Raw genomic sequence first — 18777 nt, 5'->3', positions numbered from 1 at the left:
GCACAGAGGACATGATCAGACTGAAGATGCATACCAATGTGAGAGGTGTGGATCGAGCATTGTAAGAGGTGTTTTCTCTCTCTCTCTCTCTCTCTCTCTCTCCTATTCGGCTTTCTCACACTCATTTATGTCATTTGTCATGTAATACTTTGTGGAAAAGTATCACTTCTCCTGCAGGACCAGCAACATTACCATATTATTAATGTATGTAATCTCCTAACAAGTCCTTACTATTATTAAAGTCTGGTGTTTCCTATGAATGTTTAACCACTGAGTGTGCGTTCCTAAACCCTTAATTTTACAGCTCATCTAGACATTCATCAGTAATACCAACCCGCCTATCATTTCCAGATTGGCTGTGTAAGCCGAACCCAACTACCTCTATTAGGAAATGGTCAGATTACCGGGATTGTTATTAAATTCTAAAAGCTGATGCTCTTCAAACGTGAGTCCAAATCTCTTTAATATTTATGTCCGTCCCCTGGCTGAACCCCTCAGCTTTAGCATTATTTATTATGCAGATGACACTCAGCGTATATAATCCAGACAACCCTTATGGTGATTTTAGTGATCTTAGACAACCTTAGAAAGCTCTCTTAGTGGTAGCCGTAGGAGAGCAGCCTTCAGGCTTAGTCCAGAAGGAGTGTAAATCAGCTTGTTTTACTATAACAGAATCTTGTTGGTATAGATTAAGTGAAAAAGAACCACACAGTGTATTTATAAAAATATGTATTTATTATAAGACACTCACTAACACATACACATATCTCCTACCAGGAGATATACACAAAGCAAACAATACTTTTCAATAAAAACAGGTAAGTAGCATGAATACACAGTGGTCGCCAGGGGGAGACCAAACCAAATTCTAGAATAGTGGTATGCAAACCACAACTCAAGTCAAGACTATACCCAGAAGATGTAGAAGTGCCGGGGCCCTCAGGAACCACTCATGGTGAGAATCAAGAAACCCCACGGAGGTCATGCAGAAGACAGAAGGTTGGAGAGCAACCCCACCTGTGGATACCCTCGGAACCAGGATACCAACAACAGGGAAGCCGGGTGCATAGGTGTGAAGTGGTGTCGGAAACCGCCATCGAACTCAATGGAGGAATTCAGGAAGATGCTGTGGCTACAGAAGGTGAAAGTGTTCGGTGGAACCCAAAGGTGGATTCAAGATGAGAAGTACCTGCAAGCAGAGGGTACAGAGTCTATGCCACTCAGGAGTGACCAGGAGGCACAGAAGACGAATGCTCACTGATGCCCGATGTTGCAGGAGAGCTGACATTGACCTTGGAGCTGCAGCTGTGAGGACAAGACAATGCTATGGAAGGCCAGGAGCCAATCATGAGCTGTCCCACATCGGATGTCAAGAGTTTAGGGGTCGGTGTCTGTCAGGAGCACCAACAAGCCTTGCAATTGCAAACAATGTGAAAAGCGAAGAAGGTGCAGTATCGGTACCAGCAAGGTCCAGGTGACTCACCACAAGCAGAGGAGCCAGGGCAGGCCCAAGCAATCATGGGATCCTGTAGAAATCAAAGGAGACCCTCAAGAAGACCTACAGGTCGGAGGCACTGGAGTCACAATAGGACCTCGAGCAGCTCACCAAAAATGTAGGCCTACGGTGCAAGTGATGTGGTTGATCACAGGAGATGCTTGAGGTTAGGCTACTTGGATTGAAAATTAAGGTTATGCTATTCCTCAATGATTGGGTGTCAGAGCAAGGGATACAGTGCCAACTTGACTTTGAGGGTTCAAAGTTGGGAGTCCATATATTGGATTTTAATGCCCTCACACACCCTTTCAGGTGTCATGCTTCATCATCTAGGCTGCTCCTCATTGGGTCAGCGGTGCAATACCCAACGGGCTCCCTATAGTAGGGGCGCTTTGGCGGAGATCTTTTCCCAATAGCCATATGGTGAAGTGGGGGTGAGGGGCCAGAAATGTGTAGATGTATGAGTTGAGAACGTGATTTAAAATAGGGCTGGAAGTACCAGTGAAACCAAACTTTATTCTTTAGGTCTCCTACCCTAGGTAAACACAAACAATGAGTCGCTCTGCTAAGATTTATGTCTTGGATTTAAGCGTCCCTATTGGTGAGTGAAGGTCAACATGTTTCTCGCCTAAACTATATTCTACATGTGATTCTTCGGGACCAGAACAGGGACGACTATCTACACCTTACACCATCGGGTATTGCACTTGCTCTGACACCCAATCATTGAGGAACAGCATAACCTTCGTTTTCAATACTTACTGTGGGGCATTTATGCTGGACCTCTCACTCTTTTAAGAGAGAAAAAGCCCCCCAGTCCCTCCTTTGTATACAGTTAGGCTACTTGGAACCTGAAGATCTTAGAGGAAGGAAGCCAACAAGCCTTTGCAACAGCAAGTGAATGGGGTGCACAGGGGTTTGGTTCCTGCGACCACGACGAGGGATACTAGCCTCAAACTTGGTGAGAGGACAGGTCAGGCCTCGTGGGATGTTAAGAACCATCACCTGTGTTGCTGAGCCTTTTGGAGTCTGTGGGAGCTCAGGATCAGAAGACCCGTCAGCTACATTGTGGTGCCTGCAGATGCAGGGAAGTGACTCCTTCACTTCAAGGGAGATTCCTTCAGGTGTCTTGGCAGTCTGCAGACCTTGGAAGGTTCCTGTATGGAGCACAGGCACGGACATTGCAGCAGACGAGCAGGGTGACGAGACCAGGAGCAGCATGACATGACAGGGTTCATCACAGTCAGTTTAGAGATGGTCATCGCGTAATGACGCATGGCCACTCTATGTATTGTAATGGCTGATGCACTTACAACCTGGGATAATGGACTCTGAAGGTTGTAGGGGTGTCCTGGTCATGCAGGAGCACCCTCACACTTAGAACCAAGCAACCTGTCTTCAGGATTTGAAAGGCCTGCTTTAGGGGTGACTTATAGGTTTTAAGTGCAGTGACCTTAGATATAGGGAAACCTATATCTGTAGTACGTGGTATTAGCACCAGCTTACACAGGCTGCAAAGGCAGGCCTGTAGTTATTGTTTGAGTGGTCTCCCATGGGTGGCATAATACATGCTTCAGCCCAGGGGGGCCCCTTGGTGTATCTATGCCCTGGGTACCTCAGTACCATATACTAAGGACTTATAAGGGTACACCAGTATCGAGTCTGGGATGTACCCAAGTACTTACCATAAGAAATTTAAGGGAGAAAGCACAGAGACTTTTGGTCCTGATTAGCAGGATCCCAGTCAGACTAGTCAGAAACAGCTTAGCACCAGGCAACAAGTGGGGGTAACTATAACAGCAGATCCTACTTTCCTACAGATTATTATCACTCTTTCTCAAAAAATCAATAATACCTCCTCCCTACAGTGCTTGTGTCTTTCAGAAATAGGCACCTGGATTGATAATAACTGCTTAAAGCTAAATGGCGAGAACACCAAGGTACTGATTTTGGACAATCAGCCCACTATCTGGTCCACCGCAATGTGGCCCAATAGTCTAGGTCCATTACCTTGATAAAAAATCTCTGTATCTGGCTTGAACATAGGTTGTCTTTCGACAACGAAGTCAACTCACTAGCCAGGAAATGTTTCGGGTTATTGAAAATCCTCAAGAAGAGCTTAGGATTTCCGGCAGTTGTTCAAGCTCTGATCACCGCCAGGCTGGACTATTGCAATGCCCTTTATCTTGACCTCTCCCAATCACGACTCAGTAGAATTCAAAGCATTCCAAACGTCTACTCTTAAAATTTCCTAAATTCACTTCCATCGGAACGGGTTTGAGCAAACTGCATTAGCTGTCAGTTAGGCAGGGAATTGCATTTAAAGCTCTCCGCTATTGTTAACAAGTATTATCAAATGCTGGCCTACATTACCTTCAGTCTATGGTCAAACCTTATGTCGCAGTTGTAGATCATGGACACCATTGCACATACAAGGAAATAAAACTGACAGGCAACCAGAGTAAAAGAAAGAAACGATCTAAACAGAAGCAAATAGGGTAGGAGGAGTCAGCATACTAGGAGGGGCTCTATTGCCTCTGCTTATTGGCACAGACATGGCACTGAAAATGTCTGTACAGCATCAGAAGGCAGAACAGCAGGCAAAGTACTTAAACGCTAATCAGCACTACAACGGTGTGCCTGTAAAAAATGTGGGAAGGGCGATTGCACACCTTAATAATTAATCACAACTCCTGTCAAGGTAAACCCTGAAAGCCGCTAAATGAACCAAAGCTCAACACTTTGGTAGCTATGGCACAGAGCAGAGAGGCTTAACCTAGGGCAATGTGTAAATATTTATGATGTACCAAAACAGTAATAAAGCCAACACACCAAGCAATAAAGGTCCCACACTAAGTTAGAAAAATTGAGTCAAATTAAGTAAACAAAATGACACCAAAGCAACAAAAATCCAATAAGTGGAACCGGAGATATGCGTTAATCTCCAATGATAGTCAATGGTTGCTGTTAATCAGGACCTAGGCATGATATGAGGCTAACTGCAATGTAGCACTGGTCGGATACAACAAACATATTGGTCCTGGTAAGCCTGTAAGTCAAAAACTTCCAACGAAGAAAAGTAATTGGTCACATTTCTGAACAAAAACATTGACATTTCTTCTAAGCCCCATACATCTACAGGATTACACTTCTAAGGCTGCCAGGATTTCATGAGAGGGCACTTAGGGACTAACAGGGTGTCTGTCAGAGGCAACTGCAAAATCCAGTTTAAGTACAGTTCCAATTGGTCAGCTTGGTAATTTAGAAAAAAGGCAACACAACCCTTTGATAAATCTGGGCCTAAGACTGTAAATACCAGATTCATTACTGGCGCTCTGTGTGACTTAAAACAATATGCGCCGACGACCTCGCGCCACTAAAGAACCCGCCCAGCAGACCCAGAAGTAAGAAGGCATCCTGGTTCACCGACGAACTCAAGGACTCCAAGAAGGCCTGCCGCACCCTCGAGAAAGCCTGGCGCCTCGACCGGACCACCGACAACATGACCGCCCTCAAACACGCGACCCGCAAGGACCACCAACTCATCCGCACCACCAAGAAGAAATCCCTGAAGGAACGACTGGACAACAACGCCCACGACAGCAAAGAGCTCTTCACCATCGTCAAGGTGTTCTCCAACCCCAGCACCGGCACCAACGACATCACTCCGTCACAAGACCTCTGCAACTCCCTCGCCTCGTTCTTCCACCGCCGACATCCACAACAGCTTCGGCGCACCACCCACGCACCCAACCGTCGAACCAACGCCCCCCACCGCCACCCTCCGCACCTGGACCACGGTGACCACCGAAGACACAGCCCGCACGATGAACACCATCCACTCCGGCTCACCGACCGACCCCTGCCCACACCACGTCTTCAACAAGGCCGACTCCACCATCGCACCCCAACTCCGGAACATCATCAACACCTCATTCAACACCGCCACCTTCCCGGAGAGCTGGAAGCACGCCGAGCTCAACGCCCTCCTGAAGAAACCTACAGCGGACGCCACCAACCTCAAGAACTTCCGCCCCATCTCGCTCCTCCCTTTTCTTGCTAAAGTCATCGAGAAGATCGTCAACAGACAGCTGACCGCCTTCCTCGAGACGAACGGATCCCTCGACCCCTCGCAGTCCGGATTCAGAGCCAACCACAGCACCGAGACCGCCCTCATCGCAGCCACCGACGACATCCGGACCCTGCTCGACAAAGGAGAAACAGTGGCCCTCATCCTCCTGGACCTCTCCGCTGCGTTCGACACTGTCTGCCACCGCACCCTAGTCCAGCGCCTCAACAACATCGGTATCCAAGAGAAGGCACTGGAGTGGACCATCTCGTTCCTCGCTGGAAGAACACAAAGAGTCCGCCTCCCCCCGTTTCGCTCCGAGGCCACCGAAGTCATCTGCGGCGTCCCACAAGGATCTTCACTCAGCCCCACCCTCTTCAACGTCTACATGAGACCTCTTGCAGCCATCGCACGCCAGCACAACCTCAACATCATCTCTTACGCCGACGACACCCAGCTGATCCTCTCCCTCACCAGAGACCCCGACACCGCCAGAACCTGCCTACACGAAGGGATGAAAGACGTCGCCGAGTGGATGAAGGACAGCCGCCTGAAACTGAACACGGACAAGACGGAAGTCCTCATCCTGGGATCCTCACCCTCCGCCTGGGACGACTCCTGGTGGCCCCCAGTCCTGGGCACCGCACCCAAGCCAACCGACCACGCACGCAACCTGGGCTTCATCCTGGACTCCTCCCTCTCGATGACCAGACAAGTGAACGCCGTCTCCTCATTGTGTTTCAACACCCTGCGTATGCTTCGCAAGATCTTCCGCTGGATCCCGACCGAGACCAGGAAGACTGTCACCCAGGCACTCGTCACCAGCCGTCTGGACTACGGAAACGCCCTCTACGCCGGAACCACAGCCAAACTACAGAAAAGACTCCAGCACATCCAGAACGCCTCCGCCCGACTCATCCTGGATGTACCCCGACGCAGCCACATCTCCAGCCACCTGAGGAACCTGCACTGGCTCCCCGTCGACAAGAGGATCACGTTCCGGCTCCTCACCCACGCACACAAATCTCTCCAAGACCTGGGCCCCAAGTACCTCAACGACCGCCTGACCTTCTACACGCCCACCCGCCAGCTACGGTCCACCAGCCTCGCCCTCGCAGCCGTACCACGCATCCGAAACGCAACCGCCAGAGGAAGATCCTTCTCTTACCTGGCTGCCAAGACGTGGAACTCCCTCCCCATTCACCTTCGGCTGACCAAGGACCATCTCACCTTCAGAAAACAACTCAAGACCTGGCTGTTCGAGCAGTAGCATACCCCCCCCCCCCCCAAGCGCCTTGAGACCCTCCCGGGTGAGTAGTGCGCTATACAAATGGCATGATTGATTGATTGATTGATTGATATGATAGTAAAACCACTCTGTAAATTAGCAGCAATGGTGGGTCCATTTAGATGCTTAGCAGTTGATACTGATCCAGCGCCCCTATAGAAATTCTGTCTCAGCAACGCTACCCAACACCAGATACTCACCATTAATTATAATACACTCACAAGGCCCATTAACCAACGAGACAGATTTTAGGCAACTGAATAATGTGACCTAATTAATCAGAACCTATTCACAATTTATTTACACATTTATATACAATAATCATGGTTTTGTGCATAAAACATATTAATTAAGTCACTAAGGTGAATGGATCAACTAATGGTAACAAGACCATAAATAACAAGGCCAGCTTGTTGTTTTAGAATCTTATTTTATTAGCTTTAATCAAGTAAGTGCATTGTCTTTAATACTTTGTTAGCAATTTTAGCAGCTTTATTGAAGAATAGCACATTAGACTGAAAATTCAAAGTAAAATCAATAAGCATGATTTAAGTAAAATAAACAGATTCCATCACCTACGATTCCTGTCTAAAACTCACTTCATCTAAAGGAAATAGTCATTAACCCTATTGATCCTTACGTGCTCCAAAAAAGTCCTTCAGCACGACACGCCTTACTGGATTCGGGAAGCGAGAGACGCCCTCCCTCCAAAGGGGTCAGATTTTTTACCTTTTTTGACTAGCTAAAGTAACTTTATCACACATTCTTTCTGGAAATCCAAACTTCTGATTGGCTGAGCCATGTCAGTCCACCATTAGGTCATGTTCTCCTGACCAAGTCCGGGGCCTCATCATAGCCCTTATTGTTCTTAGTTTCTCCATCCTTTTTGCTTCCTCAATAAGAAACATTCTCCGAGCACAAAACATTTCACTTCCTAATCTTGGCAGGCCATGCCGCATCCTGTCCTTGGAAATGTCACCAAGAACACATTCGACTCGACCACATTTGCTTCTGCATTAAACGTTGTCAGTTCAGCAAAATGCTCTTTCGCCTGCGCATGAGTGAAGGCTTCACTCTGGTCAAGTTTCATATTCTGCAGCACTAGCAGCCATTTTCTTAGGCCCATTCACAAAACTAATGTATAAACAAACACAAGACATCAATTAATGAAAGAATTAGAATTCATTCTGTTACCCACCCACCTTTGCTAAATATTAACCCATTAATTTATGTTACCTAGCTGAAGCAAATAAAACAGCAAACAGGATAAACTTGTGCCACATAAAGACAAAAAGACACAACATAAACACACACAAATAAGCACATACCATTAATTAAAAAGCCGCATTTAATACTGACAAAAACAATAGGCAGGGTTAGTTCATTATTTTCCACGTACATGCAAATGCAACATAGAGCATATATGTTAAACCCTCATGTCATGTATGCGTTTTAATCTAGGTTGATTAATATAATTCACTCCATGCTTATTAGTACAATTATTTAATTATGGAAGTTTAACTTTGCGAGTTGAAATGAAATATATTTCTAACCCTCGCTCCATCAATACAATGCACCAATGAAAAATATTTTGGAAATACCCTACCATCTTACCAATACACTCTGCCCTGGCACTATTCAGTGCACATGTGAGCCCATACTCTTGCCATTAATCACATAACATGAGACAGAGGAGACTGACTCAGTTAGGGGCTGATACTTGGGGGCAGATTTACAAGCCCCTTGCGCCTCTTCCACGCCGACGTGGCGTCTCTTTTGTGGCGCAGCGGCGATGCAAAAGATGCGCCATGGTGTGGGGTATTTACAATGTGACGCATCTGGGAGATGCGTCACGTTGTAAAGCCCTGTGCCAGAAGTAGGTATACCTGCGCAGGAGGGGGCGTTCCGGTGCAAGAACGCCTCCTAAAAGTGGCTGAGTGAAAGCTACAAGATTTCACTCAGTCACTTTTGAGCCCATGCTGCGTCAAAACCCTGCGCATGCTTGAACAGGCGTAAGAATTGGCGCAGCATTGTACATATAGGGCACCCCCAGAGCATGTGTCGCCTTTACGGCACAGATGCGTGATGCATCTGTGCCATTTTTGCCCCATGGTGCACCGCATTGTAAATGCGGGGCATCCCTGCTTATATGCAGGGATGCGCCAGTTATTGTAAATCTGCCCCTTGGTGCTGAAGTTCAGAGTTTGTTTCAGATTGCGTTTTATGGTGTGTTATTGTTTTGTTTGGGTTAAGTTTATATGCGTGTGCATAAAATTATGAGGAAATGTAGAACACTTAAATGATCCTGGGAACTGGTGAGTTTTGGTGAGGTTAACCACGAAAGGTCAAGAGGAGTTGAAGAAGGACAAGGAAGACTGTGGTTGCAGTGGGCTTATTTGTGTTTATTGGCTATTCAGATGGGGTAAAGACATAATTTAGCATAAGAGCAGGGAACAGTTCTCAAGGGATAGGGCTTCAAACTCCTTAGACTCAGAGCTCAATTAAAGGGTCTATTTCACAGAGTATGGGCATCAGTGGCTGACTGTGCATTTTAGAGGGTAAAGAGCAATTATAATTTCGAGCCAGGCCACTGGAAATGAGGGTGAATTTCATGGATAGAGGGATACCTGTCAATCAGAGTGTCATAATGCAAACTCCTGTAACTTTTTTTGACCCATTTCTAGTGAGGTTTCTTTGTGACTATTACAGTTCATTTGCCTTGTTCCAAGCCCAGCCTGAGTTCTATCAGCGCTTCAAAAATGTGGAACCCAGATCCATGTGAGGGTCTAAATGTTCAGATATGCCAGCTAGATAGCTTTGAATGTGATGGGGCACAGCACCTTCTTAATGACAACAGTTGATACGGACTGTTAAGAAAATGCAATTGTACATGCCCTGTGACTTTTCAAGTAGATTCGCAATCATATGTTATGAAGGAGAATATACTCGAGCAGCTGCACAATCCAATAGCTGCGCCCTATGGCGTGCCGCGTGATACTGTTTGCACTCATTTTTCAGCATGGAACACGGCTTCAGCACCAAATCAAAGCATGAGCAGTGCAACATGCCTATTTCCGCCCATTGGCGGAACGCCATCGAATCTCACAGAGTTTTTAGGTAACTCTGCAGAATTCCAATGAATCAAACTCAATTAGTTCCTCCGTCCCACTCTAATTCAAAATCACAAGCAGGACAGTAGTGCTAGTCAGATTTTACAGACTCAGACATCACCGCTATCACTCAGATTATGGATACTTGATCACAGATTAGGGTTTAAGACAGGAGTAGTGGGTAGTATTCAAACAGATACCTTAAACATATATTTGGAAACGTAATAAATTTAAACCCATACAGCAGCTTATTAGTTTATGAATATATGCACATTTTGCAATGAAATGCATACTGTTCATTTTGGAAAAATAACCTAATTCCCAAGGCCACCATTTTGCTGGGGGTGGTTTGATGCTTCTCACTCTGACCCACCTTGTCTAAAAAATGCACCCGATAACACAAAGGAAAGGGAAATTAAGCAAAATACACGTCACTGCGCAACACTCTTTTTTGGTCTGGTATGGATTTGTCTCTTGTGATTGAGTCCTGAAGAAAGTAAAGAAACAACAATACTATAATGCCCCCCTAAACTCAACTGTCTGATATACTGTGTATAGTATACCTTATTGAATTAGGAAACTTAACCTGCAACATATAATGTGAAATGTTGGTCTAAAGTCTAACTCCTCTGTTGTGTAATGATATAGGCATGTGGAAATTAATCCTTCAACTTCCTTGAATAATATCAAATGCAATGTACAATACCTTAAAAAAGCCAAATAAAATACGTAATCCAAAGAGTTGTAGAGTGTCACTTTGCCAATGAAAATGTACAATTAGTCCCATGTAGTAAGCCATGAAACAATGCCTCCTTTGAAGAAAGTCCATAAAAACACTGGTGGCAGCACTCCAACTGCAATCAGTTCCACTGAAGAATTATAGCTGATCACAGGACCGTTCAATCTTCAAACCAAGTGAGAGCCAAGCAGACAAAACATGGCCAGTGTGAAGGAAGGTTTTCAAGGTTAGATGCATTCACTATTGAATATTGGTAGATCAAAATTTCAAGATATAATTTTTTTAATGACTAAATTTAGGAAACCATAAATGTACCTAATATCTACAACCATTTATCTTAATTGGGCCCTGTGGTAAATCCTTCCCTGCTATGGCCACAAGTGCTGATTTTCTTGGCAGGTGGGCACCCTCATTTTGTGAATTGCCACAATATGCCTCAAATGCCCACCAATTAGTCTGTGTTTGGACTTTACCATGCCTCAAATGCCAAGAGTAAGCCATGAATTACCGCTAATATGTAAGCAGTAGAACTAGCATTTTGTCAGATGTGTCATACGATAGATGCCCCCAATAGGTAACAAATGAATACCAATGTAAAAGGATCTGAATTTGACCAATGGTTGATACCGTTATGCCATGAAAGCCCACAATGTGTCGTAATTTACACCAACATGCCAAGACCAGCATTTCTCCAAGGTTGGACATCATCTTATCATGGATACCCCACTATGTCAATAATTACCACCAGCGTTGGAGGTCAGCATTTTGCCAGGAGAAATGCTGGAGTGGGCACTGTCATGCCATGGTTGCTCTCAATATAAAATGAATTACCACAAATATGCCAGAACCTGCACAATCACACACACTCACACATGCACACACGTACAAAGGCACTTGATCACATACAAGCATACATGCATAGACAGTACCTCACACATGTGGATACACACACAAACACTTGCAGCATTTGAGAAAAGTTTATTAATTTTTTTACTTACCTTCCTCTTGTTACTTGTATGGGTCTGGCTCTAAATCCTTTACTGGGCTTTTACCTTAGGCTCTGATGTTGTGATCCACAGAATAGCAGATCCAGCATCCTCCTAAAAGTGGTTTTCATGTAATTTTGCTTTTTCAATCATTTTCTTATATATGAATGTAGATTAATTTTCTTTAGCGGTTTTGTGCCTTTTGTTTAAATGCAGTTTTTGTTTGTTTACTATGGTGGAAGGGATCACATAAAAGTATTCATGTTCCTATCAGGTACTCGTGGGAGGAGTTCTTGACTTTAGAAATCAAGTGCCCTGCTTTACCCTGGGCACCTCTGTACAGCTCCTTTAAATGTCAGTTTTGCTCTATTCAACTGCCACTTGACCAGTCTGTCGCTTGTCCACCAGACTCTGCGGATTTCAAGTTCCTTAGTTTGAACTCTTGGTCTCTGGTGAAACATCATGCCGAGGTTTATGACCTTTTAGCAGATGAGTCGCCAGATGTTCTGTTTTTAATGGAGACCTGGCTTACTCAAGATTCGATGACAGAGCCCTGGCTGGCTCTTCCTCAAGGATATCTTCTGAAGACTGTAAACAGAGGGGGTGGCAGATGGGGCGGTATTGCAATGATTGTTAAGGATGTTTACACCTGCAGTCTGAATAAAGAGAACATAGTGGACTGTGAAAGCGCATTATTTAAAATCAGGTTGAACTATAACTTTACTGTGTCCGGTCTCCTCATCTACCGCCCCCCAGGCCCCTCCAGTATGTTTAGGGAAGACCTTCTGAATAAAGTTGAGTTATTCACAACCAAGGCTGTGAATTTTACGATTTTAGGGGATCTTAATCTACATCTTGAGAATTGTGGAAAGGCGGTAATCTCCAGTTTTCTGGCTGATCTTGAGGCCTATCAGTTGGCGCAGCGTGTCCTCGAGTGCACGCATGTGACTGGTCATCTACTGGATCCAATATTCTCTAACTTAAATCCTGTAAAAGTTTTTCCACCGGTCCAACATGCTTGGACTGACCACTTTTTAGTCTTGTTCTTGCTGCAGCTGCAGGGAAAAGCTGATCGGTGTTGCCCCACCCCAGTTCTCAAACGCCCCTGGCATAAGTTGGATGTGAATCTTTTTTCTGCCTGCCTGGCCACTCATAGGCCTCAGCTAGCTTCAGAAGTGGAGTTGGCGAACTCGCGTTTTCATGAGTGGCTGACGTCAGGCTTGGATAGTTGCATCCCGGCTAAATTGAAGGGGAAGGGTCTTGGGCCATCCAACCCATGGTTTAACGATTCGTTAACCACAGCCAAAAAGGGCTGCAAGCAACTGGAACGTGCATGGAGAAGCTCGTATGACGGGGCAGCAAAGAGTGATTATCGGGTAGCCATTAAGAAGTACCACAAGCTCATTCGGAGAGCGCGAGCGGAGTATGTGGCCAATAAAATCCTGGCTAGCACCAATCCCGCTAAGACAATCTTCTCCCTGCTCAAGCGTATGAAGAGCGTGGGCGCTACGGGGGTTTCCTCCATCGTATCGAACCTTTAGTGTAATGAGCTAGCTCTGCACTTTGTGAACAAAGTTGAGAAAATATACCTTGACTTGTTTCTCGTGGCCTTGTCTGCCATGAAGGAGGTTCCGGGGGATATTGGTTCTACGGTGGAAAATAGTCTGCCATCTTTTCCTCCCCGGTCACCGATGGAATTCGAGTCCCTTTGTTTGAAAATCAAATCGGGCTCGCCGGCTGACCCTTTGGCACCTGCCCTTTTTCGTCAGTTTCATTCTCTTATCTCTGCACTGTCTGTTGACCTGGTTAATCTATCTTTGTCGTCAGCCTCTGTACCTGGGGAATGGAAACATGCTAAAGTTGTTCCGCTGCTCAAAAAACCTTCCTTGGATCCTGCAGAGTTAGACAATTATCGTCCTATTTTCCAGCTGCCTATTTTGGTGAAGCTGGTGGAATCGCATGTGTATTCCATTCTTTCCAAATTTATTGAGCAGAATGCTATCCTGGATCCGTCACAGCACGGCTTTCGAGCGCGTCACAACACCGAGTCCGCTTTGCTAGTAGTGACGGAAGCTATCCGTGGTAGTTTGGATATCGGTGACTCAGCAGCCTTTGTCCTTTTGGACTTAAGTGCCACGTTTGATACCGCCTCCCACGCGATACTTTAAAAACGTCTCCAGGAAATTGGTATCAGGGATGTGGCCTTGGATTGGCTTCGGTCCTTTTTGGAGGGGTGGTCTTTTCAAGTCTCCGCGCCACCTTTCCATTCACGGGAGTTTGCGTGCTGCAGGGCTCAGTGTTGAGCCCTTTATTGTTCAACATCTATGTTCGCCCCCTGGCTGCGTTAGCAAAAGGTAGGGGGTTGTCATTGGTGTTGTATGCCGACGACACCCAACTGGTGATCGCCTTCTCTAAGAAATGCGGCTCCAACTTGGACAAGTTTAAAGATAACCTTTTAGCGGTCGTGGACTGGATGACGGTAAACTGCCTTCAGTTGAACGCCAGTAAGTCCGAGATCTTATTATTTGGGAAGGATCAGGAGTTGTGGTCTGAGCAGTGTTGGACGGACCGTCTTAAACCCGCCCCCCTGCCCAAGGAGGCTATAAAGAACATGGGTGTGTTGTTCGATAATGGCCTGACCTTCGACACTCAATCGAAAGCTGTGGCAGGGTTGTGCGTAGGGCTTTTACAAAGCCTATAACTGTTGCTGGGTTTTTTTCCTCCCAAAGTGCGACAAACCATTGTCCAGGTGTCAACTTTATCAAGACTGGACTATGGGAACTCCCTCTACTTGGGCGCCAATAAAGCCAGTATAAAGCGCCTGCAGAGAGTACAGAATGCAGAAGCCTGTATTCTGGAGGCACTTCCGAAGTCCTGCTCAGTTGCTCACATGCTTCCTAAACTGCATTGGCTGCCTGTCGAAAAGGGTATTCAGTTTAAGGTTCTCTGCGTGTCGCACAAGATCTTGACTCTTCAGGCACCTTCGGGGTTGTCCATCCTCTTGGAGTTTTATATGCCGCGGCGTCCTCTGAGATCCACTGACCAAGCGTTGGTATGCATACCACGAGTCCTGAAAGCCAGAGCGGGTGGTCGTTCATTCTGCTGTTTATTTTTATTTATTTATTTTATTTTGAAGGTTTTATATAGCGCGAACAAGTCTCTTACGAGTATCAGAGCGCTTTACAAGACAAATATAAGAAAGAAACCAAAATGTCGCAAAACAAGAGCTAGGTATAGAGGAGTCTGGCCCCTCGGTTGTCACCTACCCAGTCGGACATTTGACATTGTTTTCCGCGTCTCCCCGTTTGATCTTGATCCAGCGGCCTATAGGAAATATGTCATAAGCAATGCTACCTAACTCTATAACCTATTATTTAAACACTACTCTAACTCATGGACCCATTAATCATATATGACATACTTTGACCTACTGAATCAGGTGGCCAAATTAAACTTATATACAACTTATTTACAATTTATATACAACCGCGGTAAAAGATAACATCATTTGAACAAAACCTAACTATTTAAATGACCACCATGGCGATGGCATCTAGCTAATAGTAACCCACACTTCTGAATAATCAAGACCAGCTTGTTTCCAAAGGTAAGATTTTATTAACTAATTTAGATTGTTGTGAATATAATTTTATGAATGTAATTTTATTAGAATCATAGTAAGCATATTTGAAAACATTATAGGAAATTACAGTTTCAAGCAAGAAATTAAAAGTTTAGCAATTCTAAAATCCTAAGTCCCTAGCTAAGTTAAAAATAAATGGAAATAAAGTTAAGTCTTTATGAGTTCTTACGTGCTCCAAGCAAAGTCCGTCAGCACGACACCCTCATCTGAAAGTTGAAAAGCAACAGCCAGCCCTAACCATAGGGCACAGGTTTTTTATACCTTTCTACGCTAGCTAATCTAAGTAAGGGAAATTTTCTGCAAAAGTCGATGTCCCATTGGTCCGAAAGTGACAAGTGACATGTCACCCCATATTTCAAAACTTCCATTCTGTCATATTCTTTGAGACCATTGTCTTTTTTGTACGTGTTCCAAAGCTTCCTTAGTTTGCAACAAATTTGAACAAGAGTTCTCACTGACTTCATTTTACTTCCTCGGATGCCAAGTTATCAAACTTTCTTTCTGCCGGTTTCTGACCTTGGCCACGTCCGACAAAAATAATGACAGCGCTTCTTCATTGTTAAGTGAATGTAACTTTCATGGAAAACTTTAGGGTGGACATCGTGCTTCAGGCAGAAATTGAATTCATCTTTTTGCAAACTCGAGCAAACTAGGCCCAAAAGCAGGCAACTTAATTTTCTAGTATAAAACAAACACAAGAAAAGTATTAATGAAAGAAATATTATTTTATTCTGTTTCCACCCTTTGTTTACTAATAGATTAACCCACCCTATTAGTCTAGTGTTACCTAGCAAGAAGCAAACAAATAAAGCAGCATTTTATATCTACCAGTCTTCAAGAATCCATGAAATCTTATATGCACCTATAATAGTAGAAATAACATCACATAGACAAGGAAAGCAAAACAAGCACATGCCACTTTAAAATTTGCAGCAGTTAGTAATGACAAAAATGAAAACAACAAAATTAATTTATTATTTTTGCACAAACAAAAGATGCAACAATAATGCACGTTTATGAGCACACATGTTAATATCCCCATGTATAAAGTTTAATCTAGGTTGAGTTAGCATAACATATCACAAATCATTAATACTATTAATTTATATTATGGAAGTGTGAATTCACGAGTTTAAACAAAATTTTGTTTTCTATCTCGCTTCATCAACTCCCTCATCTGGTGATTAACAAATCACCACACCATAACCCAAAATTTGAGAAAATTTAGACTTCTAGGAAAATGATTCAAATTCATTTGAGTTAGTATTTCTAGAAATTTGTTTCTGCAAAATCCTTGCAATTGTCATACTGTGCTCTGTGTAATTCTTGTAACTCAATTTCCCTTTCTTCTTCTTTTTTAATTTTATAAATTCTTTTCTTTTCTTTCATTTGTTTCTTTCTCTTATGCAACAAACAACCAATTTTCGTCAGAACAAATATGAATATTATCACAATCAAAGGTGCCAAAATCTTGCCAAGAACTGAACTTCCAATATCATGGAACCAATTTTTTATAGTTTGAAATCTCTTTGAAAGTCTTTCTGCAAAATCTTCTTCTTCCATTGGAATTATCTCTGAATGCATTTCAGTAATGTTCTTAATATACATCTCAATGTTCTTACTCTCATCAGGAATATATGTGCAACAATGTTGCACATGTAAAATGCCGCAGACTCCTCCCTCTTTTGCAAGGAGTATGTCTAAAGCAAGGCGATCTTGAATCACCATAGATCTGATTGCAATGACCTCAACATTCACTAATTGGAATCCATCAGCTGTGTCTGTTGACAATCTGTCAACAATTGTGGATAATTTTCTGATTCTCCCTGCGTTCAGGGTTATACCTACTAAAGGTATCACTGCTTCAAAAATATCTCCCAAAATTTCTGTAAAAGTTTCTCTTTTAGCCCTATTTACATAATTATTAATTTTGAACAATCCTTCTGTATTTCTATCAACATGAAAGATTTTAGGGAAAACAATCCCAACATAACAAGTCCCATACCAGTGGTCAGGAAGGTTGTAGTAAGCTTTGTCACCACAAACAAAATAAATCCCATGGAAAATTGGATCTTTTCCACCTTTGAATCCCCAACCTCCCAAAATCTGATATGTATCCTCACAATTGCTTGCACCCACAAAGTAATTATCAAAAAGTGTATTGTCCCTTCTAATGCAAAGCTTACCACTAATTGGTTTGTCTATGTGAATTGCAGCGTTATCAAGTGTTTTACCATTTAACTTCTCATCCTCTTTTTGCCAGAACCTAGACTTAGTCTGCTTGACTATTTCATTTCTCTTGTAAATTGCTCTCCTCTCCTCAACTAGGTTCAAAAATTCCTTTCCCTCAACACTTAATTTGCAGGTTAGATTGTTTTTGTAAGCACATTTATATGTGAGTTCATTAGTAACAAGGAAAAATTCCCTCATCTGTTTAGCCTTTTTATGTTTATTTAAAGTAGCCTACATTTTTAAATTAGGAAAAATTTCATCATAATTCGAATAATAATATTCTAAGCATCCAGTTTGATAGAACAGACTAGCTAACACACTACATGTTACACCATATGTAAGAGGAAGCATATTGTATGTCACTCCCTCAGAAACAGAAGCAGGTAATTTAACACAAACATAACAGTCTTTAGCATTCATTACTTTGACATATTCGCTCAAAAGCCTTGTAAATGTATTGCTTGAAAAATCACTAATAGATTTGTCCTGATGAATGTCAGGTTGATGATCAATAACTTTGCCTATTTCACTATGTTTGTTTTGACTAACTGAAGCTTTGCTTGTCATGTTTACTTTGTGAAAATCTTTGTTAATTTCAAAAGGAATAACAACAGCTAAAATTAACCAGAGCAGAATCAAAATGAGCACACACACCAGAGTCATCCTACAGCATCTCTTAAAAATGGAACACCTTGAAGTACTCTGTTCCATGACGTAAGGCATCTTTTATTATCTTTGCCTTTAAAAGAAAACAAAAAAAATTATTTTAAAAACGATTTAACCAATTAATTAATTAATTAATTATTTACACCCCCCTTTTTAAAAGAATTTTTTTTTTTTTTTTTTTTTTACAAACCCTAACAGTGTTTCTTTGACCTTATGTCACAAACAATTTTTCTCAGCTAAACAAATTTTCTTCGACCTTATGTCACCTAACAAGAATTCTTCGGCCTTTTGCCAAAATTAAAAACTTAAAAATCCCAATTATAAATCTCTATACTTCAATCATTGTCACTAATCTCTTCAATTTCTTCTTCTTCTTGGCTGCTATCATAAATATCAATAACAGGAGGAATCACTAGATAAGACCACTCAGGAGATTTATATTTCTGATTTGGCTTTATAATCCGCCTTGTCTTTCTTGTCACTACTTCAATTTTTCTTCCAACTCCAACTTCTTTTTCAGAATCCTTTTGACTACTTATTTCTTCCACC

Source organism: Lissotriton helveticus, chromosome 6 (assembly GCF_964261635.1).
Source record: "Lissotriton helveticus chromosome 6, aLisHel1.1, whole genome shotgun sequence".
Classification (NCBI taxonomy): Eukaryota; Metazoa; Chordata; class Amphibia; order Caudata; family Salamandridae; genus Lissotriton; species Lissotriton helveticus.
Note: the sequence above shows the minus strand (reverse complement) of the source record.